At 38.5% G+C, this 25778-nt stretch overlaps 1 long non-coding RNA gene across 1 annotated transcript; it reads right to left on the bottom strand.

The window, feature by feature from the left end:
- Positions 1 to 6988: 6988 nt before the first annotated feature.
- LOC135302632 (uncharacterized) lies at positions 6989 to 24859 on the bottom strand. The gene is made up of 3 exons (XR_010364217.1): positions 24717 to 24859; positions 19113 to 19271; positions 6989 to 9219 (listed from the first exon to the last, which is right to left on the bottom strand). It is a non-coding gene; the product is annotated as an uncharacterized LOC135302632 (long non-coding RNA).
- Between the last annotated feature and the right edge of the window lie 919 nt (positions 24860 to 25778).

The following is a 25778-nucleotide window of genomic DNA, read 5'->3' as shown; positions in this document are numbered from 1 at the left end:
CTGAACATCACAGAATTAACATTTTACAGATTAAAATAATTATGAAAAGAAGTGCCTTTAACAAAAAATATGTGCAGGGCAAACCTCTTGAGTTACATTTTACCTTGTTCTAAATTATAATTTCCCATGTAGTAAACATCTCGCATTTCAGTATGTGGTTGATCTGCATGGACTGACATAAAAATACAGAATGCTAGAAGTTTTTTACTCTATTGATATAATCATGGTTGAAAACAATTTTTTTTCTTTATTAGCTAGTCTTCTTCTCAGAGAAAATAGGCAAACTACATAACTCAAAAATTTGTTATTAATATATGTGTCACTTTTATTCAGTTCACTTCTACACGAAGTTAAAGTTGATTTATAAGCTTTAGTCTCTATTGAATATGAATAAATAAATTACCTTACACTTTATTATCTTTGGATTGTGTTTTTATGAATGATCATCTCTGCAGAAGTTTGTGTTTGAACACACAGCTCTGAGCTCAGAGAGGAGTGAGCCAGAGCAGTAAGGGAATTCATAATGAGGCTGCACCTTGCAGCTCAGCCCTACACAGCTATAGGAATTGTGACAATTTAGAAAGGCACCAATGCTGTTATAGCATGTTAAAGCTGTCAATGAAGTTTTGGAGGGGAGAAAAAAAAACAAGAAAAACTCCTTTTCCCTTAAAGGAGTGCTGTTGCAGGAGAAGGTTGAATGACTATCAAAGGTATTACAAATGGAAACACCTTATGTTTTCCTGTCTGGCTTTATGAACTTTCAAGACAATACATTTTCTATAAAAGTGATTTATAGCTTTTATATTGTAAACAAAATTCAAAAATACTCAGGAAACTTTTTGAGATATCTAGTCAAGGAGTAATTACATGAAGGAACTGCCACCACCTCTTGACTAAAACCATGAGAGAATAAAAGATTAGATGCCCCCAGTAGAGAGTTAAAGCTGGTCTAAAACATCTTTAAATTAAACATGGGCCCAGTGAAATCAATTGCACTATCACTAACTTCAGCAAAGAGACATTATTACCTATTCAACTTAAATATTGTATAAGTGTGATGAATCTTTTCCCTTCAAATTCCATCCTAGGATTTTGCACTCAAACTAGACATCGATGAAAGTTACTGTCAAGCAAATGTTTGGCAAAAGATCTCTCTGCTCCAACAATCTGCATACCTTTGTAATTAATTTTTTTTTCCCCTAGGCTTTCAGATAAGGACTGCAACTGGGTATGTGAGTCTGAGAACAGTTTGCCAACTGATCAGTGAAATTTGGGGGGTTTTCTATTACATTATCAAGGATATTGGTAAGATCTTTTTTATAGCTAGAAGAGTGACAATAGCAGTTTCCTTGAGGACTGCTGTCAGTTCACACATCCTGTGGTACACTGCATGTTGGTCTACTACGGGGCTCCAAAAGAATTTCTTAACCTTTTCCAAAATAATCAGGTGGCATTTTCACAGTGCTTCTCTTTATTAGGATACAAAGCCTCTTCATAACATGCTCTTTTCTTAATCTCCACTACTGGGGGAACAGCCCCTCTCCAGAGGATTATGTTATCCACAACATAACATATATGTGGGCAAGTAAAGCACAAAGGCCAGACACAACTCCTTTGTCAAAGCTGAATTCCCTATCACCCCCCTCAATCTCTAGTCACGCCTCATCTCCAAATTTGTCTCTATGAATCACCTGGAAAAGATATTTTTGATGTCTTACCTTATCCTATTAGTATTAGCAATATTAGTACATTCCACTTTCTAACCTTTTTTTCTGTTGGAGTCCTTAAGAGGAACATTGCTTGTCAAAGTGTTGAATTTTCACAGCCAGGTTGTGACTTTTGTCTTTTCCAAGGAATGAATAGATCTGGTCCTGGAACCCAACTGTACATTCTCATCAGTCAAATAGTCAAGGAATGATTAATTCTTCAGTCTTTACTTTTAATTTCACACTGATGTTGTGATCATAATCAGATACATGAGGAAAATGAGAGACTAGATCATATTTAGCCCGTAAATTGAGTATGAGTTCTCCAGATGTTAAGTCCCTTTTTTTAGTGTCTTGAAACACCTGTTTATTTTCACAACTAGGATTCTGTACTGCCTTATAGGGCAGAATTATTTTTCATGGAAATTTCATGTGTTGAGGGAAGTTATGTTAAGCTGTGATTCTTTTACTTAAAATCAAATATATTCAGAAGTTATTTCAGTTGCTTTTGTTATGATTCCCATTAAAATGTAAAGTATTAATAATCAGATACATATATTTTTAAAAGCAAACATTTCATATATTTCTGAGCATGATGAACTGGCAGGCTTTTAATGTGCCCTGGAATCTTACTCTTCAGTCTCAGAGAGTTGATTCTGATGTCAGTCATCCCAGATAGGTGAATAGGTATTATCATCTCTATAGACAGGGAAGCAAAGACAAATATAGGGTCTGAAGTGGCACAGTAAAGAATAATGACAGCTTCCACTGCCTTCAGGAGCTGTTACTGCTGATCAATTTTAAAGATCAAGTTATTTGTGTTAACTCTTATACAAAGATACACTTGTTTTTTACTAGGAAATACTGTATTTCTCTACATGAGAAAGTTCATGGTGTAAATTTAACAATTTCGTTAATATCAGGTGAGCATCAATAAAGCAAATTCTTTAGCAACCATTAATAGATCATAATCCCAATCTCTGGCTCACCAAGGATGAGGCAAATGACAGATTTTAGAGCTCTCTTCAGGGATCACCTCTTTCTCTTTAATTTAAAGGACTATATTTATGTTTATTTTTGCTATGTCAAATACTCTTATACCTATTACAAAAACTAACACAGGCTTCAGCAGCACCTCAAAGATCTATTTCCATCTATGTCTTCTTTATTACTCAAAGATTCAATAGCACAAAATACCTTGCAGTGCAACAAAGCAGTTAACCAGTTGCTTAAATCCCAGAGTGTCTTATGTAGTTACACTTGTACTCAAATGCTCTGCTGAAGAGGGATAGGGTGTCGATCTGAGGCCAGAACACAAAGGCTGGGACCTCCAAAGTTATTAGTTTCAGCACCACAATTAGAACTCAAGTTCCCCATTCCCCAGCATGTATGCAGCTCACTAGAACTGTGCTTTACCTCTTATTGAAGTTCACTCTAATAATAATTCTACCATTTCCACTGGGGTAACAAATCAAACAAAAATAATTGGAGGTGGGGGAAACAGTTTCATATTTCAATTTGATGTATCAGCTCTTTTTTCTCCATGACTAATTTACATTTCATATGAAAGCAGACAGAGACTAGATTTCACAGATTTTTTTTTCTTCTCTCTTAGTTTTATTGCTGGGAAAGTGGAAGGGGGATGTAATTGCTTTTGTTTCCACATACCTGTGATAATGATAATTTTAAATTTAATAAAATTAAACTAGGAGTTCTTCTTACCAGCTAAAACATTACTTCTCCTCACAGAACTTAATGACAAGTGGGTGAAATTTTTTTTCATGTACATCATGATGTAAAGATCACACAGTGAGTTCCTTGATTCTTTAAAGTCACAACCAGCTAAGACATTCTGAACACGCCCCTCAAAAGAAAAGGTTATTTGTTTCCAGATGTTAGTCAGCTCCATTCGTCTTCATAAAACGCAAAATAAAACAATATTCTGTGTCATTATGGCTACAGAACTTTAAGGAATGCTTTAGCACTGTTACAAACTCTGCAGAGGCTCCAGCTGAGCTCCGTGCCAGCGCGAGCCGTGCGCGCACAGGCGGGCAAGGCACAGATCGGTTACTCAGGGCTGCTGCGTCTGATGAAGGATGCTTAAACATCCATCTTCTCATCCCCCGATGGAAGCTGGCTGCTTTCACTGGGATGGAGACACATTAGGCACTGATTCAGTAAAGAACCTGCAGGTGTGGGTTTGACAGGGCAGGGGGACAAGAAAGGAGAAGATTTAAAAAAAAAATCTGCTAAAGATGAAACAAGGTACCTCATATCACGTTCATAAAGAAATGGCTTTTGGATTTTACATCCAGACTACAGAATTCTTGTTAATAGCTAGCTGCCAAAACAGATGCCCTGATTAATGAGAACAGATGGATTTCTCCAGAGGGTCTGCAGATTTAGGCATTACTTTCACTAAATGAAATGCTAATGATCTGGCAGCATGATTCTCCGTGTGGATTAGATGCCAGTAATATTTTATTTGTATTTGGTGGAGTTAGAATGATCCCTTTTAGGCCTTCTTCTATATAAAATTCTAGTATTATGCTTCAGCTCCAGATCCCTAAAAGCTATAAATAAATGAGTTAAATGCTTTTGCAGGATTTTACTGCTTGCAAACTCTTTTAGTAGATTATATACTTTTTACAGGTTCCTCTTCAGATTTAGAGGAATGTCTGGTTTTGTATTTTTAATTGCATTTTCCCAAGGCAAATTAATCACTTGATTCATTCTGCTAAGAAAATGAGATTATATGAATTTTTTTGCTATTATATTCAGCAAAACTTTCTTTACTTTATTTTTTTCACCACAATTTCCAAGTAAAATTAAGCTGAAAATTTTGTACCAAACACATTTTTTGTGGAACTAGTCAATTTTGTTTCCTAAATCTACCATAAGTTAATATTTCTGGTGCTAAAAAAAAAATAAATTAATACTTAAAAAAAAAGGTTAATAAATTCTGCTCTGAAACAGCTGACTCAAATCCCTCTCTTCTTCTGTCATCTAAAAATCTTCTTTGGTGGAATGAAAGGCTTTGTTTTGTTACGTTTTTATTTTTCTTATTTGCCAATGTGGTTATTTCAAGACAAATCTATCTGCACAATTCACACCTGCCTGACTATTATTCTGTCATCTTTGTTCTGTTTTGGAAAGACTGTGAGGAAAATAATGCAGAACTCAATTATTTATAAGGGGGGCTTTAGGACTAATCTCTCTCTACAATAAAGAAAAAAAAACTGATTAATCTCAAGAGGATCCCTAGCTGCTACTTCCTTTATAGACCCTGCATCTACAGCCTAGCAGATACATAAGCGTCAAACAGCTGGTTTTCAGTTTTAAATAGATGTTTTTGCTAAATGTGATTTCCTTTCAGAATCATAAAGTAGCAGCAAACTCCTGTAGGAAAAGTACTCATCGGAGGTGGGTGTAAAAATTAGAGACCAGGACTAGAAAGTTGACAGGACGATAAAACAGTATAAAAGAAATAAAGGAGCTTGAAATTTACAATTATCATAATGACTGACTGACTGGGAAATTGGCCACTGGCATTTCTCCTAAAAAAAAAAAAAAAATTTACAGTTCCTCTAATCAGGTACTGAATGCTGACAGAGAGAAAGATGAGTCAATAATATCCAGAAGTGGCAGTAGATTTTGAGCAGCAGGATCTGGATGTCTCCAACCGGGCAGCACCAGTGTTGTAAACTGTGTCCACAGCTCAAAAGTGCTCACACAGCAGGAACACCAGAGGAACTGGTGTGTGGTCTCACAGCACAGCCTGGCAAGGGTCACTGCTCTGCCATCCCTGTGCCATCAGGGATTTGCCAACCATTATTTTCTATGCTGTTGTTTCAGGAGTATAACATTTGTGTCAGACTGTCTAATCCATGGTACTACACTGGGGAAGACAGGACAGCTGAAAATAACAGAAATTTGATGCAGAGTATCTTCAGTTTCCTTGATTTAATTAAAGGAGGATAGGACCCCACTTGGAGCAGAGATCTGATGATGATTTCCTTTTCATAATTAATTTTTCATGCCAGCTGTCTTGCCCCTTGTAAATCCATTTCACAGACTCTCCAGTTCTCCTCTCTTATTCAGAGTACTGTATGTTATCTTGTCCATGAACTGTACAGAAATCTCAGTTACAGTGACACCATTGCATTCACCAACTATATTTGTTCTCTCAAAAATGTATCGGATTTGACAAGTTCTGGATGCTATGAATTCATGGTGATTGACATTAATTATATTTCCTGCCTTTAGTTACTTATTAATCACCTAAATTTCTTATTCATTTTTTTCCTTCTATGGAGTTGTGTAGGACTTCAGATCTGATGGAAAGAAACTCAGAATAAGGCAATGTGGGATGATGTAATTCCAACTTAGTAAATAGGCAGAAATACCAAAATCCTGCAGATAAATAAGTAACCTTGCCAAACAGCCAGTGGAACTCCTCTGTTCCCACCCATCATGGTAAATATACCAGTCAAAATTCATCTTCAGCTCTTCATAGCAGCTTCCTGGAGTGCATTAATAGATAGAATGAAGGCTGGCTTTAGGCCTTCTGATGGTTGCAGTGCAGCAAGCTTGCCCACCAGAAAAAGAGATGTAGTCTGAGTCCTGTTGTATGTTATTCTCTGCATTAATACATTGAAATTCAAACTCTCTGTTGCAAAAGTGAAATGTGAGACCCATTTTCTTACTGATGCTGAAGATTGTGTGCTGCTTAAGCCTTGCTAAAGACAAGTGAGCCCTGTGTGTGACAGTGGGGAATGCAAACCATTTTCTTTACCTGTAGCACTCAAAAAAAGTTAGGAAGTAACTGAATTCTGAACTGAATGTTTCCATAAATGCAGCCATCCATGCTGCTGGCTTTGCTGTCTGCCTCAAAAAGATAACAATAGACGAGCCTTGACCATATGATATTTATGCTTCATTAACTTCCTGATAGATTCCACATATGTTTCAGGCCAGCAGGATGAATACTGCATTTACTTACCCTCTCTTTCCCTCCCAAAAGGGAATCAGACTCTAGACCTCAAGCCCCTCTAGTGCTGGAGTGAGACACCATCCCACTGAGACAGCCGGCTCCCTTCCATGGGAGCGCAGGCTTTCATACAGAGGGAGCTCTCCATAGTACTCCTGATGAATGATGGAGTGGCCTTGGAGTTCTCTCCCGTTTCAAATGCTTTGGGAAGGAATTTAACCCTCCCTGAATTTGTAGAAGCATTTTGTGAGAAACTGGTATCTTATTAAATTTGCTATAAAAGTGCCAAGAGAAAAACATTTATGAATGGAGAAATGAAACCCCTGAAAAGGAAATTTCTGGAAAGGAAGAGGAAGATCAATGTTGCCAACACTCTGTGGATTTTGTTTTTCATTTGGGGGTTTTTTGGCACTATTCAGCTCAATCTGTCAAATGGCCACTTTGTAGTAAACAGCTTTTTTTGGCAAATTACCATAAGAATTAAAGAAAAACCTTTAAATTCCCACATGAAACTAAAAAACACTCTACCAGATCTGATAATCAGTGTTGGATTCCTTTTCTGTACAGTTTGCTTCAGGTTAAGATAGATGTAGCATTGAAGGAATTCTTACAGTACAGATTATTCAGGTCTCACTGTGTATCAGATTGGGTACAAGAATTACTTCCTTGGTTTTGGGACACACTCCAGCACCTTCTGACACTGGTGGAAGGAATGCTGTGGTTTTTGATGTCTACAAACCCAGCTCAGGTCTTGAAAGAAATGTAGTGAAAGGGAACCAATTCTTACAGCCAGCTAATAATGAAAGAAAAACTTATTTTTAAACATTTCCATAATCACAGTTCTGTGACAACTGCAAACCCAATTTGTACAGTTTACAAGAAAACAATTTTTCTTCTCATTTTGCAAACTCAGCCTGGGATTAGAGACCCAGGTGGATTTCTCCAGCTAATGCATCAGCTTGGAAAATAATTACAAATATACAGGAGTTACAGCTTGGCTAACAAGTCTGCAAGTGATGCATAAGGCAGAATTTGAGCCTAGCTCTCATTCTCAAAAGTTTAATTGGCTCCCTTGGGCAAACTGTGAAGAAAAGAAACTGACATAACTCTAGAACTGAGGTGGCCTAAAAGCAGTTTCAGATCATAGGAAATGTAATGCTCGGCTCCCAGTTACTTTATTGGTGCCCCTTCAAGGCAGGATTTTACACAATTTTTGAGTGCTCAAAAATATTTATTTCTTAACAGTCATAGTAGAAAGCTGGGAACAACATGCCACCATTTCAACATCCACAGGTTTACCCCTTCCTCATCACTACAGGCATTACAGACAAGTCTTAGATGGACACATAAACTTTAAGAAAATATTGGGGGAGATATGTTACTTAAAATAGGTTGATAATTTTTTTTGCCAAACTGCTATTTTTACTCAGCTTTATTTGTTCTTTCTTTTCTTTTCTCCTCTCCTCAGGTTCTTATAGCTTTTCATGTCAGCATTCATCTCTAAAGACTTTGAATTACTGACAATTCCCAAATCATTCCTCTTATTCTTGCTTTTTTAATCTTACATGGTCTTGCTTTACAGACTCTTATTCAGATTGACAATGTTTTTGACAGCAAAACGGAGCCATTGTTATATAACTGATATAGGGTAGGATTCACTGCTGAGAAAAGGTTGCTGAATCTACTTTGTTTTTCTTACTCTTATTCTTGCCTACCTTCCAGCTTCTGCTTCCATAAAGAAAAGAGTCAATACACAGAGATAGTCATGATATTTTGAGTGCAGCTTCAGTTTAGAGCTCTGGATTTATGGTGAAGCTGGAGACAACTTAATTCAATTGTTTCCATGATGGGACTAAATTGTTTCTGAGAGGGGGAATGAGTTTCATGATGCCTGGCTGCAAGATGGTGCCAAACTATCACTGAAATTGAGATGACTGATGAAGCAGGAGCTGATGCTGAGTGACAGGGCTGTGTTCTAATCAGAGGAACCACATGGGCACTCGCTGGCCTCGTGAGCACAGTGCTGCTGCAGGGCAGGTTGGCTGGCACCAGCTCTGCCTACAGCCAAGGGCTGGCTCACAGTCCTGCCCGTGCTTTGTTCCCTTCCCTGATGCATGGCAGACTGCAGGGTCTGTAAGACTTGGAGGGGAAGCCAGCTTCTGCTTGGAAGTTCTTCCCAGAGCCAACTGGCATGACAAAAGAGCTGAATATCAGTAGTTTGTTTCAGATGAATGACCCTTTTCAGGACAAGGCACCAAGTGCTTTTGTTTTTCCAAATGCTGACACTTTCTCTTTTTTTTTTCCTTTTTTTCTTTTTCCTAGCTGGCATCTGTGGTAGTGCCCAGTAGTTTTCCAGATTTGCTGACTGGTTGGAGTGACTGTTGCTTCTGGAATTGCTTCTCTCTTCAGCCAGTCCTTGCAGAGAAGAACTTTAGGTGCGCTGCTCTACTGGTATTTACAGAGGTCTGTAATGAGTTGATGCTGGTAAGGTGCCAAATGCCCACTGAAGACTCTCTATCACTCCTGAGAGGGGCAGAGGAGAGAAAATACAAGGAAAAGTTTGTGAGTTGAGATAATGACAGGAACAAATCATTCACCAATTATAAACTCAACTTCAGGAAGAAAAATTATCAATCAATCAGAATTAGATACAAAGAAATAAAAAACTAAATCCTATAACACCATCCCTCTACCATTCCCTTCTTACCAGGCTTAACTTCACACCTGATTCTCTACCTTCTTGACCCCAGGGACATGGGGGGACAGGAAGGGGGGCTGCAGTCAGTTCATCACATTGTCTCTGCTGCCCTTCCTTCTCATGGAGAGGATTAGGACTCTTCACACTCTTTCCCTGCTCCAGCATGGGTCTCTCCCATGGACACAGCCCTCTATGAACTTCTGCCAGCAAGTCCTTCCTATGGCCTGCAACCCCTCACAAACAGCCCCAGGGTGAGTTACTCTTCCCTGGGACGCAGATCTTCAGGAACAGGCTGCTCCAGCACGGGTCACCCAGGGGGTCACCAGTCCTACCAGCAAACCTCCTCTCCTCATGGGTTCACAGCCTCATCTGGGGATCCAACTGCTCCAGCATGGGGTCCTCCATGGGCTGCTGGTGCATCTCTGCTCCACTGTGGACCTCCACAGGCTACAGGGACACAGCTGCCTCCCCATGGCTGCAGGGGAATATCAGCTGGGCACCTTCTCACTGCCCCTGGTGTCTGCAAAGCTGTTCATCTATCTACTTGGAGACTGCTGGTATTGGTCTATAGGGCACAGGGGAAGCACATTCTCACAGAAACCATCCCTGTAGCCACCCTCACAACCAAAACCTGGCCACACAAACCCAATACAAAGTCTAGGGCAGGAGGAGAACAGTAATAGAGTCCTTTTAATACTGTTTAGTCAAGTAGTGCTCCTTTAGAGCTTTGTATTCTGAAGATCCATCCAAAGCCCAGAAAAGAAAAATCCCTTTTGTAATTTTCTATTTTCTCTTTCCTTTATTATGTAAATTGTATTATGTTTCCAAGTGTATCCAGATTACTATTAATGCAAACACAACTAGATGAGAATGGTACCACACTGCCATTTTTGAGAATAGTAATGTTGCATCTTGCAATGCCTGAAATGTGTTGCAGTCTTAGCTTACATTGCCAAAATCCAATAATAATAATCAATCCAATTCTGAGCAAAAAACGGTAGCATCATGAGAAGGATAGATAACCAGTATATTGAAATTTCCTCTTTGTACTGGTTCTGATCACACAGGTTTGTGTTTGCATGAAACCTTTCTTCAGGACAGAGGGTTGTAAATACGGGTGTATATCTGTAAAATATCTAGAAGATGTCTTCTGAACAGAGTCCCATTGACTTCACTAGGTTAATGCACCTCTGGAACTTACTCCATGACACTAAACTAAAAACAATTTAGCATAATGCATTTTCTGCTAAGTTTCTTACACTTATAATTTTTCTATTATATCTTCATAAACCCTCCAAAGCTCCAGTACAAAATCAAATTCTTGCTCGTCACAATTCAAACTTGAATTCAATTACCCCTGTTCCCATGTTGTCTGGATAGTGTAGTCCTATATGAACAATAAAATAAGAAAAAGTATGGTAATTACCATGCCATAGGCAGTATGTCAGCCTGTGAGACAGGCAGTGGCTTAAAAGGTAGTCTGACTTTTCTTTAAGTGGCTTGTCTTTTTATTTGATGATATAAAAAACACAGTAGGCTAGATTTTCTGCTAGGGTAATGGGGTGAAACTGTACCCATTTATAGCACCAGAGTTCCCACAGCAGCATGTAATTTATAGTTTTTTCTGTAACAGTGTTCACTGTTAGTACATCTGAAATCAAACCAATCTTTGTGAGACAGATGGTTGTTATTATTGGAACAAAAAAGATTTCCTAAAACAAAAGATCACATTCCTAGTTTTCCAATAAAGGTTCAGTGGTGTTGTTTTGGGTCTTTATGGCTAAGGCAATAAAAATGGGGACTTGAAGAATGAGGCAGGTTTGGGCCAAGTCCTCACGCTGTACCGTCCTCTTACAGCTTTAAGTTGGGACATGTATAAACTCTCTCTTCATTTGATTTAAATATTGCCTGTATAAAGGCCCCCTCAGACTTTCAAATACTTTAAAAACATGTATGTTCTTTTAACTGCTTCTTCCTTGCCTTGCTGTGGAGAAAGTAGGTACTGATCAATACCCTAGGGCACAAAGGAAAATGTGAGTCCGCTGTGTGTGCCTCAGGGTTTGCTGGGTTTTATGCCTGTCTCCCAAACTGCTGAGTTACTGAGATATTTCAAGGCCTGTTTCCTTTGCTGCTAGCATCTCATAATTGTAACACTAAGCTCAAAATTAAAAATCAGTCTCTAGATTCTCAGAATAACTTTGCTAACTCAGTGAAGGGAACGTGTTTCCTGTTTTGTGGCATCTCAACAGCCTGACTCCCCTAAAGTAAGCATAATTTGCCTCTTGTGACTAGTTTATTTCAAGCTGTGGGTTCCACAAAAAGAGAAGGAACTGAAGAAATACCAAGACAGCTAAAGATCTTTTGGAAGTCAGTTTCTTAAAAAGAGTTGGAAAGGGAATTTCTTCTGGGATATGCAGCTTGTAGGTGATGAAGAACACCTTCACAGCAGAAGGTGTTTTTCTCCTTCTGAGTGGTGGATGGTTAGACCCTCCCTTTCTTCTGCACTATGTGGTTTCCATTTGAGAGCTAATTACAACTGTGGCAGGATCACACAATGATCAAGACCACAAGTTCATGCACTTGGCTGAGCTCTTGGGGATTGATGATAGCTGATCTATGAGGAAAACAGTGCCCACTTTTGGGCAGAGAACCCACAAAAATGTAGTGTCATAAACTCGTAGACACCATCCACCTCTGTGAGCTGTTGTGATACCATATCTAGGGGTTTTGGCTACCTGTTTTTTGTAAAAGTGAATCTATTAAATTCAATTCTCACTTGCCCCTCTCACAAAGAGAAGATTTATTGCCGGATGTCATTTAGAATAAGACTTTTTTTCTTGTGCACATGTTGTAAATTTATCTGTTCTTCCTTTGCTCAGTGTGTCAACAATTTATTAATGGCAGGGGAAAACAAGTCATATTCTGTCTGGCAAAACAGCGCAATTAAGAAAGATTGCTATTCATTTTTAGATTAAACCAAATTTTTTTCTTGGTTTTGCATATAAAATTGTCTCCTTTGCATCTAGTATATTGTAATGGTACATCTGGTCTCAAAATTAAAAAGCAGTCTCTATCCAGAAGGTACAGTGCATATACTGAGGAAAATCTTTGAGAAGCATTGGTAATAAGGGTGTCTTTACAAAGTATTTCTTGCTTTAGTCAAGTCCATAACTCTGAATGCCTCATATTTCTGTACACAGGAAGAGTTTTTTTACAGAATTATTATCTTTAGAAATTGTTGATCACCTGCATTGCCATTCATTTGGGAGACAAAATGATTGTTTCTATGCTCTTTGTTCCCATGTAGAAAATGAAAATAATTCCAAAACATATAAAGACCAATACATCACAAAAGGCAGGTTTGTCTATTGCAAACATAATTTCCGCATGCAGAGGTTATCTGAGTACTTTGCAAATGGAGACCACAGAAGTCAACCATGACAGCAAGCCAAAAGCACTGTTAATTATCAGATTGTACATGCAAATCAGGCAGGTAGGCACACGATGATTCAGATTGGCACCTTGAGGACTCAGATGAGTTGAGGGTATGAACTGTAGCTGGAATAAAGTGAGCTAATGTATCAAACTTATGAAAATGTACTAGTTAATAATTTACTATCCATAAATAGACCTTCTCCAGGAGCAAAATAAATTGTACTTTGAGATATGAGAATCCATTTTTGAATGCTATTCTTTTACTGAATTATGCAGTCAGGGCAATAACAAAAGCTCAGTTGCAACTAGGCAACTGGGTGTGGATCTTTTCTTTTGAACACCTCTGCAGGATGATGATGGATTCTAGCTGCAGGCCACAGTTTCTGTGTCTTCAGAACCTTGTCTGAAAAGAATCAGTTCCAACTACTCAGTCAGTTTTCACCATTGTGACTTGGTGTTAAGATGATGAGCTTTGTCTTTGTCCCAGAGAGATGATAATCTTATGGAATGAAAAATGAATATAAAAATTATCATTTCCTATTTCTGTTGGATACTCTATCCAGAGAAATCTACTTTTTTCCCCCTTTTCTGTAGTGCCATTTAAGTACTTAAAATCATACTTTAAAATGTGCAAAAAGTAGTTTTTCTGGTGTCTAAGTGATTTAGGAATGCGAGCCCAATTGGAGAGTAACTTCATAAAGATTTTTCTCATCTCTTTAAGATAATAAGCAAACCTTGATGATGAAAGCTAATACTAGCAGAGCCAGAACATTTAGTAGGACAGACGTTCCTAGATGGTGGGACCCAACAGACAAGTTACAGTTTTTTAAAACCTGTGACTTCTAATCAACAAGATGTCTCCTGAAAGCATCATGAGCATCAAATGCAACTGAAACTACACGGCTTTCAGAATTTAATTTTGCAGACATTTGGCCAGGGCAAGAAGGCTTACTTTACTGCTCTTTAGAGAACTGATATAGTTTCATGACAAGTTCAGGGCTTTACTTTCATATGTGGGCTACTTGATATACCTCTGTGAAAAAGCAAGCAAAAAAGGAGTTGTGTTTCTCCTTCCAAGTGGCAGAAACTCAGGTTGTGTTTAGACTATTCCGGCTTAATTCACTCTATTCTTCCCTCTTTCCACTAAGCCACTTATGTCCTAACAGGCAATCCCAGCTTCCATATCTTGAAATCCCCTAAGACTGTTTTAATTTGGGCATTTGAGTCAGGCTGATTTCATTTATGTCCCTTATGGATGGCAGAGCACTTTAATACAGGCTGTTGCTTCAGAACAGTGTGGTGAATAATATAAATAGCTGTTCAGAGAATATACAATAAACACTGCATCATTACTGAATTACTAACTCCAACCAAATATTAGTGCCAGGATACAAGTCAAATCAACAGTGTTCAACAGTGCATAGTGTTCACATAATATATTAACCATGCAAGCTTAAAAACTACTCTTGTCTGACAGAAATACTGCAAGTGAACATGCTTTTATATGCTATAATGCTCACTCTATCTGATTTGTGAAAGCCAAGCTGTATCTAATTACCACAATCATTTTCTGAATCTTTCTTCACATTTCATAAATGAACTACAGAAGGGCTTCTAACTGAAGATTCAAGCATCTTGATGAGATGAATGAAGAAAAAGTATCCTTCAACTCAAAGCTCACATCTATAAGCCTCCTGACCAACTGACTTTTAAGCACAGCAGACCTCTGCCCAGGTTCAGGCAGGGTTTGAAGCTATATTTGGTTGTTTAGGAAATGTTCATCAATCACTTTGGTTCTTCTATTCATTACCAAAACACTGTCAAAGAAAAGAAACTCCATAAATAAAGATGTCTGTCTATAAGATATTTCTAGTCTTGAAAATGCTGATTTCTTATCTTGCCACAACAATAAGGTGTTCTGTTTTCCCCAAAAGGAGCAGTTTGCTTTTTTTTACCTGCTTATAAATTACAAAGTACCTTAAGTTTAAGTTGACCTCAGTCTAAGTGGCTGGTTTTGAAAATAGCTTGACCAGGTGGCTACTTCATTCACAAATATACTTCCTACTTATAGTTTAATTACAAATTTGCAACTAGTGGCAGTGTAACAAACCAAGTTGTTTCCATGTGACCAGAATTCCCAACACTTTTTGTGCTCTTCTAGGGACAGCAACCCAAGCCTGAGGAAGGATTCATTGGGGTAGTCTGTGAATAAACAGAGGGCATAAAAGAGTCACTCTTTCAAAGACAAGGAAGTATTCATAGATATATTTCACCACACCAACTGTCTCACCTTTTCATCTCGGTAATTATTGTGGTGTTACAGAGTAGAATTGTTTCCTTTAAGAGCACTCACTGACAAATGTGCCTGTCTCATGGCTCTTGCCTTTCATTCTGCCTTTTCTGCTGGACATAGAAAAGTCTCCTGCTCCACTGCTTGGTGTGAAAGTCATGCATCCTCTCCAGAAAAGGCTCAAGCATCAGCTAAACCTTTACCTAATCATACACAAGTTTTCAGCCTGGACTGGTAGCCTTTTGGCATTTCTCTTGGTCGGCTATCAGCCTGCTGAGGCTGGGGTGTGGCTCGACTAACAAAGTCCAGTCTAAAGGTTAGTGCAAGGTTTGGACACAGCTTAGCCCAGGTCTGATCATCCATACTGCAAGGTCATCTTGCATTGTCACAGGTTTTGCTCTCAGTGCATCTCTGCTTGGATGTTCCATTGGAATTTCTTTGGTCATGCTCCACAGCTCTTACCCACAATATATTCTGTAATATTCTGTAGCAAATGATTGGCAAATTGTGAGGGAAAAAGTGTGGGTTTTTTCCTGAGCACTGTGGGAAAATGAGATTAATCCTTTTCAGACAATTAAACTTCTCATTCTAGTGTGAATTATCGAAAACCAAGAGAAATGGTGAGACCTATCTTTTCTCTTTGGGAGAGGTGGAAAATGTCACTATATCTGTGTGAAAAGGTTTTGTGATTGGCTGGAAAGGTTCTGCTGAGATGGCAATGCCTTCATTCTCAGACACTGCTCCTTTTGTCTGTTCTCACAGCCAAGTAATCAATCCTATGAGCTGCACTCACTATTGCACTCACTCTTTAGGATTTGTGACCTTCCCTGTACATTATCACTTCATGCTGTGGTCTGAACCTGCCTCCAGCAAGGCCCTGCCTTGCCATGACAATAATACACTATATTTCTTTTATTGCTGTTTTCTGGCAGAAGAGAATCTTGCTCCACTGCAGTTTGGTGAGCCTGTCTGTTGCCAGTGCTATTCACCAGGGAACAGAGACTCAGTGGACAGAGGTGGGCAGTGGCAAACAGGGGCATCAGCTGCACAGCAAGCTCAGTTTCCCTGTTTGAACCTGGGTTCCTGCCAAAGGGTGAAATTTGCAGCTACAACCACTCACTGTCTCCTACATCTCCTTTCTTGGCTGGAGGAGGGCTCAATGTTCCCTCATGAGCACTTTAAGCCACACCCAAGTATTAATTGCTCAGTAAATTGTTTTGGTAAAGCTTGAATTATCAGCTTATTACAATTTTAATGACTAGGAGACTGACAGAGGCTGAAGTCATACTACCTGTGATGTATTATTTTTTATAATTGTGGATCTGCTTTCTGTTCATCCAGGAAGAAATCTGTATACAAGCATGATATTTATAAGGTTTTATTCCTGTTCTGGGCAAGATTTATGCGAAGAATCACAAGCTACTTCTAACATTTACTATGCAGCCAACTTGGATTAAACCTCGCATGAAAGATTTTATCTCTTGGTTTCCAAATTTGCAGAAGGTCTTATCCAAACTTGTTTTTAGTGTATAAATGCTCAGGCAAATCACTGCCTCTAACAGAAAGATAGAAAGGCTTAGAAAATATGACCTTAGAATGGAAAAACTTTTACATGGAATACATTGGTGCAAAGAGAAAGAGAATCAAATTTTTTCTTGCATCTACAATGAAGAGCAGAAGTAGTAATGAGGCTGAATTGTATCAGAGGAGATTTGGGATAGACATTAGGGAAAACTCTCTAATGGTGGTGATAATTAACCATGAAATAGCTTACCTTGGGGTTCTTCCCCACAGTCACAGCTTCGTAATATTGAAAAACCATCTAAGAGAAGCAGATTAGATTTCCCTGTTGCTCCCTTGTTGCAGGGTAATGGACTAGATACCCCCCTGCAATCCTGCCTGTAACTTTATCAGCATTAGTTGGTGAGTCAGATTTATTGATCATTGTGATTTTGTAATTAATTCTATGCAGAATTGGTGATTTAGATGCATTTGCATAGTGCAATAATTTTCACAGAATAGTGTTCAAGAAAAGCAGATACTGCAATTCTGAAGTACATACTAGAATCAGAACTGCTGGCTTCTCTTGTTTTCTCCCTGGAAAACAATTTTGATATTTGTTTTATAGACTTTTGGAGACGAGCTTGTAGGTTATTTTGCTGTGAATTGTAGACTTACATTTTCATTTTCTTTCTGTAAACTCTGAGAAATTTTGCAGACTGTTTAGGGCAGTCTGCTAGCAAACAAATGTACATACTTTTCTTTCATAGAGACAGAACTTTTACCCTTTAGAGGTGTCACACAAAAAAATCTAAAATAAAGATAGCAGAGATGGATCCAAGTGTTTGTACAAAAGTTTTGAGTGTGGTCTAATTAGTTGGATCTGAACAGATTATTTTGACTGCTTTTTTATTCTGTGAATTGGCTAAATTAGATTCGCTCTTGTATAGCTAAAAAGACAATTTTTTTCTGGTTTTTTTATAACTCTGGAGGAGAAACTATTGCACCTGCTCATACTCACAGATAAAACCTTTCACATTTCACAGAAAAATTTATGTAGTTCTTTAATAGAAAAAAAGAGTATTTGCTACATAAAAATGTTACTCACTTCAGAGGACACTCTTTTTACCAGCGGGCCTTATGGTTTTGCAAAAGCTACTTGTGGAATCAGCAGTTATTTTACAAGGTGTGCACAAGTGTGCTCATGTGTCTAGAGTAATTAACTTGAAGAAAGATCGTGTAAAGGACAATATGGAGCCATGTTTCAGCAAGGGATCTGTGTGAAGTTAAAAATCCCAGCTGGAGCACAATAGAGAGAATCCTCAGGGATGTGTAAAACATCAAAAGAAAAGCAAAGACAAGCAGGCAGGAAGAGGAGAGGATGGTTGGCAGAAGGAAAGGGAGTAGATGGACATGAAAGTAGAAATCTAACTGAAATGCAAATTCAAAAAACTTCTCAAAAGAGGACCAGATGCTCAATTTTTGTGCCAAGAGTCAGAAAAAAAGAGTAAGAATCATGTGATTGAAAATGACAAAATATAACACTTAATGGCTCCAATAGCCAAGGCTGGAGAATGCAGTTCCTTCTGGATATTTTTAGAGCGTCCCTAGAAACCCTCTCTCACCAACAAATGTGAGAAACTCAGAGGAATGTAGAATCAGATAGAGAGAAGTGAGGTAGGAGCTGTTGAAAGAGACTGTAGTGATCAGGAGTGGTTGCAACATTGGCAACTCTTCTTCATAGGAAAATAATAAGAAAATTATCACTCCTGGAAACTGCTGAGGACATAATCACGCTTGGGCTAGGAATAGCTATTATTAAATAGAATGTTGTTTATAATTATAAGTTGTAAAAAAAATAACCAACTTAAAAAAAATTAATCAAATTAAAACTAAAAAGGCACACAACAACCAACCAGACAAAAACCACAACAGGTGAAAAAGTCCTACATAGCTCCAGGATTTGTCAATATCCAGGCTTTTTGCAGTGGATTTTTGCACCCTAAGTATATTAGCAGCCACATTTTACTCCATCACAGCCACAACTCAAGCTATTTGCAAGGGCATAAAGGGAATTACAGTCATGAGAATGGCTCTGTTATGGTGATCTGAACCCAAGGGAATTCCTTGCCATACCAATTTTTTTTTTTTTTTTTTTTTTTTTTTGTAGCAAGCCTTGAAGAGCCTGGTTTATTTTTAGGCAGCCAAAGAGTTCAATATAGAAATCTAGGAGCTGTTCATTGACTCTGGATACATTGTTTCTATCCAGAGGCTTCATAAAATGTTAATGACCATGTCTGACTTTCTCAATAGAATAGGAACCAGGGATTTAGGCAGCTAATTTATTATCACTTACACCAGCATGCAAATGAATCTATCATTTATACCAGCATGCAAATGAATCTGCCCTTCTCTAAATGTAAAGTAAGAAACATCCTTATTAAAAAAAGAAAAAGTGAATTTAAAAAAAAAACTAGCCAAAACTCCTGTTACCTCCATGATTCTCCTCCAGAGAGCCTCTTATTTGAAAAGGATCATGTTTCCTGCCATAGTTTCAGGCATACTTTTGTGCTTCTTTCTGGCCTTTGGTGCAGGTGATAATTGAAAAATGGAGAAGCTGCTGTAGGAACTGAGAAGAAGACATGGGAAGGGCTGGGGAAGAAGGGAATGTGAAAGCAAAGGAGATTGGTAATTGAGAGTGGTAAAAGAAGTAGGAAAGAAGATTTAATTCATCTAGTTATAATTCAGCCCAAAGGCATGAAACAGAGGTGGTGTAAAGTGTTCACAGTAGCACAGAGTGTAGTAGTAATTTCCAGTAATGAAAATATGAGATGTCCTCTAGATATATTACTCATCTCTACTACAATGGAAATCTGCTGCTGAAAATGCAATTTAGCAAGTGAGCATCAAACCCAGTAAACATCCAGTGCTCCCCTTGTACTCTTCTGCACTGCTTCCCACTGCTCCTCTTGCCCACCACAGCCTAGACTTGGTGACTCCCAGGACACACTGGGCTCTCAAATCCTATTTCCAACCCAGATTAACAGGAGAGAGAAGGATGGAGATACTTATAGCAGTGGTTTTCCAAATAAGCTGTAAAAGCATCCTGAACTACAGCTAAAGCATTTTTTTGTCACATCTGTATAACAGATGGTCTTTATCTATCCAGGCTGTGGGAGTTGACTCTGGGGAAGCTTTGTGTGAATGCTCAGGGTCAGCCAGGCCTTGTATAAACTATGGCACAGATTTCTCTCAATTCATAACCCAGCTGAAGAATTACGGATGTTCTTTCTTCTCTTAACTGTATGTTAGGTCATAGGCTAAAGGAGGAATGAAATGTGTCCATCAGGTATTCTATTCCCTCCCTTCCTGCCATTAGTTGTCCCCACTAGGACTCTTTTCCTCCCTTAGTCCTTGCATAGCTCAAAGTAGCTCCAGGTCATAGGAGAGGGCAGCAGGAAATCCTGAAATAAGCTGCATACATGCAAAATCCTATGCCTGCATTAAACACAAAATTTTATACACAGAGATATGATAGAAAGTCTGCTAACTCTGTGTGGACCCAATTTCAGCACATCTGGTTTTCTGCAAAGCTAAAAAAAATTGTTAAGCATGAGAGAGTAATTCAATTTCACCATCCTCCGTATCTCCCACTAAGGATATGTGCAATTAATATTTAATTTGTTAATTATCAAAGGTATTTACAAAGCTTTCTGTTTTAAGAACATCACAAAGACATAGTATGAAGCTATGTGACTTCTGTGTCCTAATGTAATGTTAATTTAATTTGTCTGCTCAAAAAGTCTTCTACAAGACAAATGAATATGTACTGAAAAAAATCATTTGCTAAATTATACAATGAAAAATACAATAAGCCTGTTCGTAATTCCTATTTTAGATCTACTTTTACTCCTGTTTGGGTAGTTTAAAGTGAAATAATTGAGGGATGTATTTTAGAAAAGGAATGGTGATAGAGTAATTTGTTTCTTTGATGCTTGCCCACTACTTCAGTAAGCATGTGAAAAGTGATGTTTCTACACCCAGGAGGACCTAAGGTAAATATTTGCCTTTAATAACGTTTTGACAACTCTTTCAGTCAGCATTAAGCCTGACATGTGGCATTTTTAGTGTCCTGCTCCTGCCAATCTCAAAGGAAAGGATTAGACTAAAAAGTAGATCTTGTAGCAGCCTTCTCTCTGGCTTGGCTGCTCTGGTGTGTGGACATGCTGCAGCCAACTGACAGCAAAAATCCTTATGAGTTTTCATGGCAGCCCAAGCAGCTTTGGAGCTGCAGTGCCTTGGCATGGAGCAGCTCTTCCTGTTGTAGTTGGCTTGTCAAACCTGGCTCTGTGCATCTCTGTGTGCCCCTGCATGGGGCACTGTGTGCAGCAAGAGGCACGCATTTGTGGTGGAAGAAGTACTTGTGCTTATAGCAGTCCACACTTTCCAGTGAGATCTAATGAAAAGCTATAATATTTCTTTACATTACCTTAAGGGTTTGGCTTTTTTAAGCTACAACTTGTATAAGTGTTCTAGGGAATAGGGTTGAATAAACCCTTGAATAAACTATAATAGGAAATGCAACTAAGGGTATTCTCCTAGCAGCAGGCCAAGCAAGTTGCCTTTTAAAACAACAGGGAATTCCACATGGACCATGTGCAGAGGGTAAGAAGTCTAAAAAATTACTATTTATAGCAAGGGGTTATAATTTTTTCCTCTCCTAAACTGTTACTTGTTGCAGATGTGAGATGATGATATCCTCTCATACTTGCATGACGCAAATTATTTGTTGGAATACTGATCAAAATAATTTATTTCTATAGAATTACTGAAATTGTCTTACTACTTTATAAAAAGTCTTTATTAAACATGTTGTAGTATTAACAAAAGGCAGAATTATTACAGACCATTCAGATATTCTGTACACATTTACAAACATGAAAGCAATACAAAATTTTCAAAACTTGGCAAGAATTTTCTCTAGTTGTGGTCCCTTTTCATATTTATAATGAAAATAATACATTTCTGAGAGTAGATATTTCTGCTTAATAGAAACCCATCTTTTCCACCAAAAATAATTCATTTGAAAGTTTCAGCCATCTTTAAATTATCTGATCTCAAAGGGTTACTTATTTGTATCATCTGCATGTATGGAAAGAAGGATATTACATTTTTAGCCACATAATTTTAAAGTCTGCCTGGCAAAGTACAGGAATTGTTGAGAGCATGCTGGATTTCCTCAGGAAAGAGACCCAATATCCTCACTAGCATTGTGTATTTATTAAAAGACAGAAGAAAGAATTGGCTTTCTGCATCTTCCAGTCTTTTAGTGTTGCAGAAGGTCCCTCCTTTTCCCTTTTGGTTTTTTTTTTTATTTCTTAAGAAGAGTAAGTCATAAGCTATTTGTGGTTTTATTTCTGGAGTTGCTTTGTAGAAGACAATCCAGTTTTCTTACATGCCCAGTAGAGGCATTTATTTCTCTAAGGACAGTGTTGTTGCAGTGCCCACAAGTCAACACAGAATATAAGAATGCATATTGCCAACCATTACTTGCCAATAAGCCTCCACTTGCCCTAAACCAGTCTTTCAAAGTTCTCCATAGGTGGAAGAAAATCACAGGAACAAAAAACCCAACTCTTCTCTGAATCTCACCCTTCCTTGACCACCTCCCAGGACGTGAGGTTTGCTGTTTGGTCCTGTTTCCAACCCAGATAAAGTGCCACAGTAAGTTTGGTAAGACATCTCTCAGGCAGTCTTTAGTTCCTCCCGAGAAAGAAAGGAACAAAGCAATTGGGAACACTAAATGAGAAAAGCATGCAGTGTATTTAGCATTTAGAAATGCATGAAGTGCAAAATTGCAGTGTCAACGTTCTTCCAGGAGCTGCTGTCATGAGGCAAGAGCCTTCTTCCTTTTAAAAAAGCATAAACAAAGCCCACCCTAACCCACCCAGCATCTTCAGGGAGGTATCCCCAAAGCAGCACTGATCTTCCTTTCCTCTTTCTCCTCTCTTGGTTGCACAGGTCTCACAGCAGAGCTCCAGTGGCTCTCTTGAGCTTTCCAGATCCACCTCAGGGTGATGACACTGAGTCAATATGCTGGGTCAGGGCTGAAAAGAACAGGTGCTACCATACTGGTCCTGAGGTGAAAAAATGGTGCCTAACCAGGTTTTCAGAGCAGAGATGGTGTAGCCAAGCTGGTCTCTTGCTCTTCTCACCATCAGGAACAGCAGACATTTAGTGGGGCATTGTCCTTAGCTTGCATCCTGCTACAGCAGACCTAAGGCAGAGCTTGCTGCCATCCAGCCTGCAGAGCACTGCAATTACAGCTTTTCCCTTCCTTTGTCCATTTTATCTGTGTGCTCCTCTGTGGGTACCTTGGGAAAGCTTACTGGAATCAAAAGTTCACTATTCCTTCCTCGAGCCACAGTGCATCAACTACTCAAATTAAAAGACAGACCTGCTGTGAAATAAAAAGTGTTCCCCAACTTGCAGCGAGTTCTCATAAAGGAACTGTACCAATCAGTTCAATACCTGTGGCTTCCTACTAAAAGCAAATTATATTTCACAGCAGATAGCCAAGCACACAAGGATGTATAAATTTAGCAAAATGCTTTTTATTAGCCTTCTGCCTTTACATGACCACATTGTGAGCATGGAAATACAAAGGGATTCCTTCTCTTTTTAAAGGCAGCCAATGAAAATACCGAGGTTTTGGAACATGAATGCTTCCAGTAATAAAACAAGGTTAACTTTCTACTTAAAACTCAATTTTCTATTTGAATTGAAAATTTTAATTGCACCAGAATATCTTCTTGGTAATTAACAAAAAAATGTGCCCAGTATTTAAATCATAAGCCCACTGACATGAACAACACCAAGATATATATTTTAGTAAAAGTTGTTTTAATCTTTGGAGTAAGGTTGAATTTTGTATCATTTGTTCTTCAAGAACTCTGCATGCCTCTAGAAGAATATCAATCTAGGTTTTAAGCTTAGCTCATAATCAGTAATTCTGAGTTCTTTCAAGGACACTTATTATAACAACAGGTGAAGAAGTGTCTTTTCCATGGGGAAGGAACTGTATGTAGATTGGACTCATCCAGAAACTCGTTTACAAAATTCCTTGCCTTCCACTAGAAATCCCAGACACATCCATGCCCTTGTTTTCTTTGAAATAGAAGTAGAGCGGGTAAATGTGTTGAAAAACTCAGATGTATGACATGAACTGTCCTTATCAGCAGAGAAGGCAAATCCCAACATTACAGACACCAGTCCTGCTGTGCAGTTTGTGGCTAAAACGCCCTCTTGTTCTGGGACATAAGGCTGGGAGGATGTTCAGTCCTTCTGCAAATTTTTGTAAGATACATATGAACCTTTCTCCTGAAATGTCACTTCCCACTAGAGTGAACAAACACATCCTTTGCGTATTTCTATTTATAAATCTTACATTTATCCCTTTAATTATGCTTACTGGAACACATCTCACTCTGATTTCTCATGGCATCTTTCATTAGGACAGAAGGATAATAATAATATCTTTGATGAGTTCCTATGCTGCAATAGCATAAGTGTTTATTTCTCCTGAACTTTCGCCAAGATTTTAATAAATCACACCTCTCCATTCACCAAGCTCCATTTCCTTCAGATTTTCCTGTATATTTTTCAGATTATTTATTTTTCAGTGCTGAAGGTTAAGGTTTTCTTGTTTATACTTGATATTTTCTTGTGGAACTTCCATCACTGAATTCCAAAGAGCATGAGCCTAATCCATAAAATTTGAAGGAGATCATGTACACTAGCTTAAAACCTATGGTCTCTTTGTGACTTTAAAAACAAAAACAAAAAAAGAACAAAAAGCAGCAGGAAAGTAGCAGACTTTTTAAAATATATACTATATGAAAAAACCCAACAAGACCAAAATCCAATCCTAAAGGTCATGGCACACATTTAAAGACACCTATAGTTTGATTTTTAACTCTGGCCAAAATATTCCCAGCACAATGATGAGAAAATAGTTGTCTTTTATTCCACCAACTTACACCATCTATGTTTTTTAGCCCTTTTTATCTCATGTATATCTTAAGCCACATATCTGACCTTCACACAGCAGACAGGAGATGAAAGAGGAGAAAAATGGTCCTCTGGCATGTGGGGAGATCTGTGCAACTGCATCTCTGGCTGGTGATCTCTTTCCCCATATTCCGTTCTGCACAGCTACACCCTTCAGGAAATCTGCGGCACACACTGCTACAAGAAGAGGAGGGTATGTGTCACCACCTGGCAATGCCTACTCTGCTGCTTATGCTAACAGATACTGTGAATCTCCAGGCTGATTCAGCTATTTTTATTTTAAACTCAGTAATGGATTGGGACTTTGGTCACTGTTCAGATTAAAACATCTGGAAATATCTAAATAATATCATCAACAACTTATAGACAAAACTAAAACTGTAAAATAAAATTTGCAAAACAATGAAAGGCACTTGTATTGTCCACCCCACAGAAGAGAAAAAACTGGTGTGAATTGAAGGGATGAATGACAAAAATTACTGTGTCTTAGTGTTCTAGTGATACTCAGTGGATAGCAAGAGAATAGCTGAAGTAAAGATGAGAAAAATTACAGTGCTGAGAAATGACTGTAATACACATCAATCCAGCTCCTTTCATCTGAAATCAACTACTTTTCAGTTGTCAGAAAGGCATAAATGAGACATAAATCAGGTAAGTTTCTGTTAAGGACACAGAGGGATAGATCCCTTGCTACCACAATCCCTGCTACACAGAGGGCACCCCGCTGTAGCTGTCAAATTCTCAAGTTGCCAGGCTTTGAATGTGGGTTAGAAAGAATAACAACTTTTTATTTGAGTCTGGTTACTACAGGATATTCATCTGTCATTGACCAGTGTGGCATAATATCTCTCTCTGGTCTCCCTGACCAATTCACATTGTCTCTTTGCCTGTTTTCTTGAACAACATCTATTATGCCAGGATGAAGCTGAGTTGGTTTCTCAACAGCCTGCCTGATCTGAGCCCACTAAGGACGCTTCCACATGTGGCTTGGTGGCAGGTGTTTCCAAACCTTTCCTGCTAATCATGTTCCTTGGCAGCAGAAATGCTCACATTTGCCCACAGCTGTGATGGACAAGCTCTCTGTGGCTG

The sequence above is a fragment of the Passer domesticus genome, chromosome 6 (assembly GCF_036417665.1).
Source record: "Passer domesticus isolate bPasDom1 chromosome 6, bPasDom1.hap1, whole genome shotgun sequence".
NCBI lineage: Eukaryota > Metazoa > Chordata > Aves > Passeriformes > Passeridae > Passer > Passer domesticus.
The sequence above is the reverse complement of the archived record's forward strand: the minus strand, read 5'-3'. Positions and strand labels throughout refer to the sequence as shown.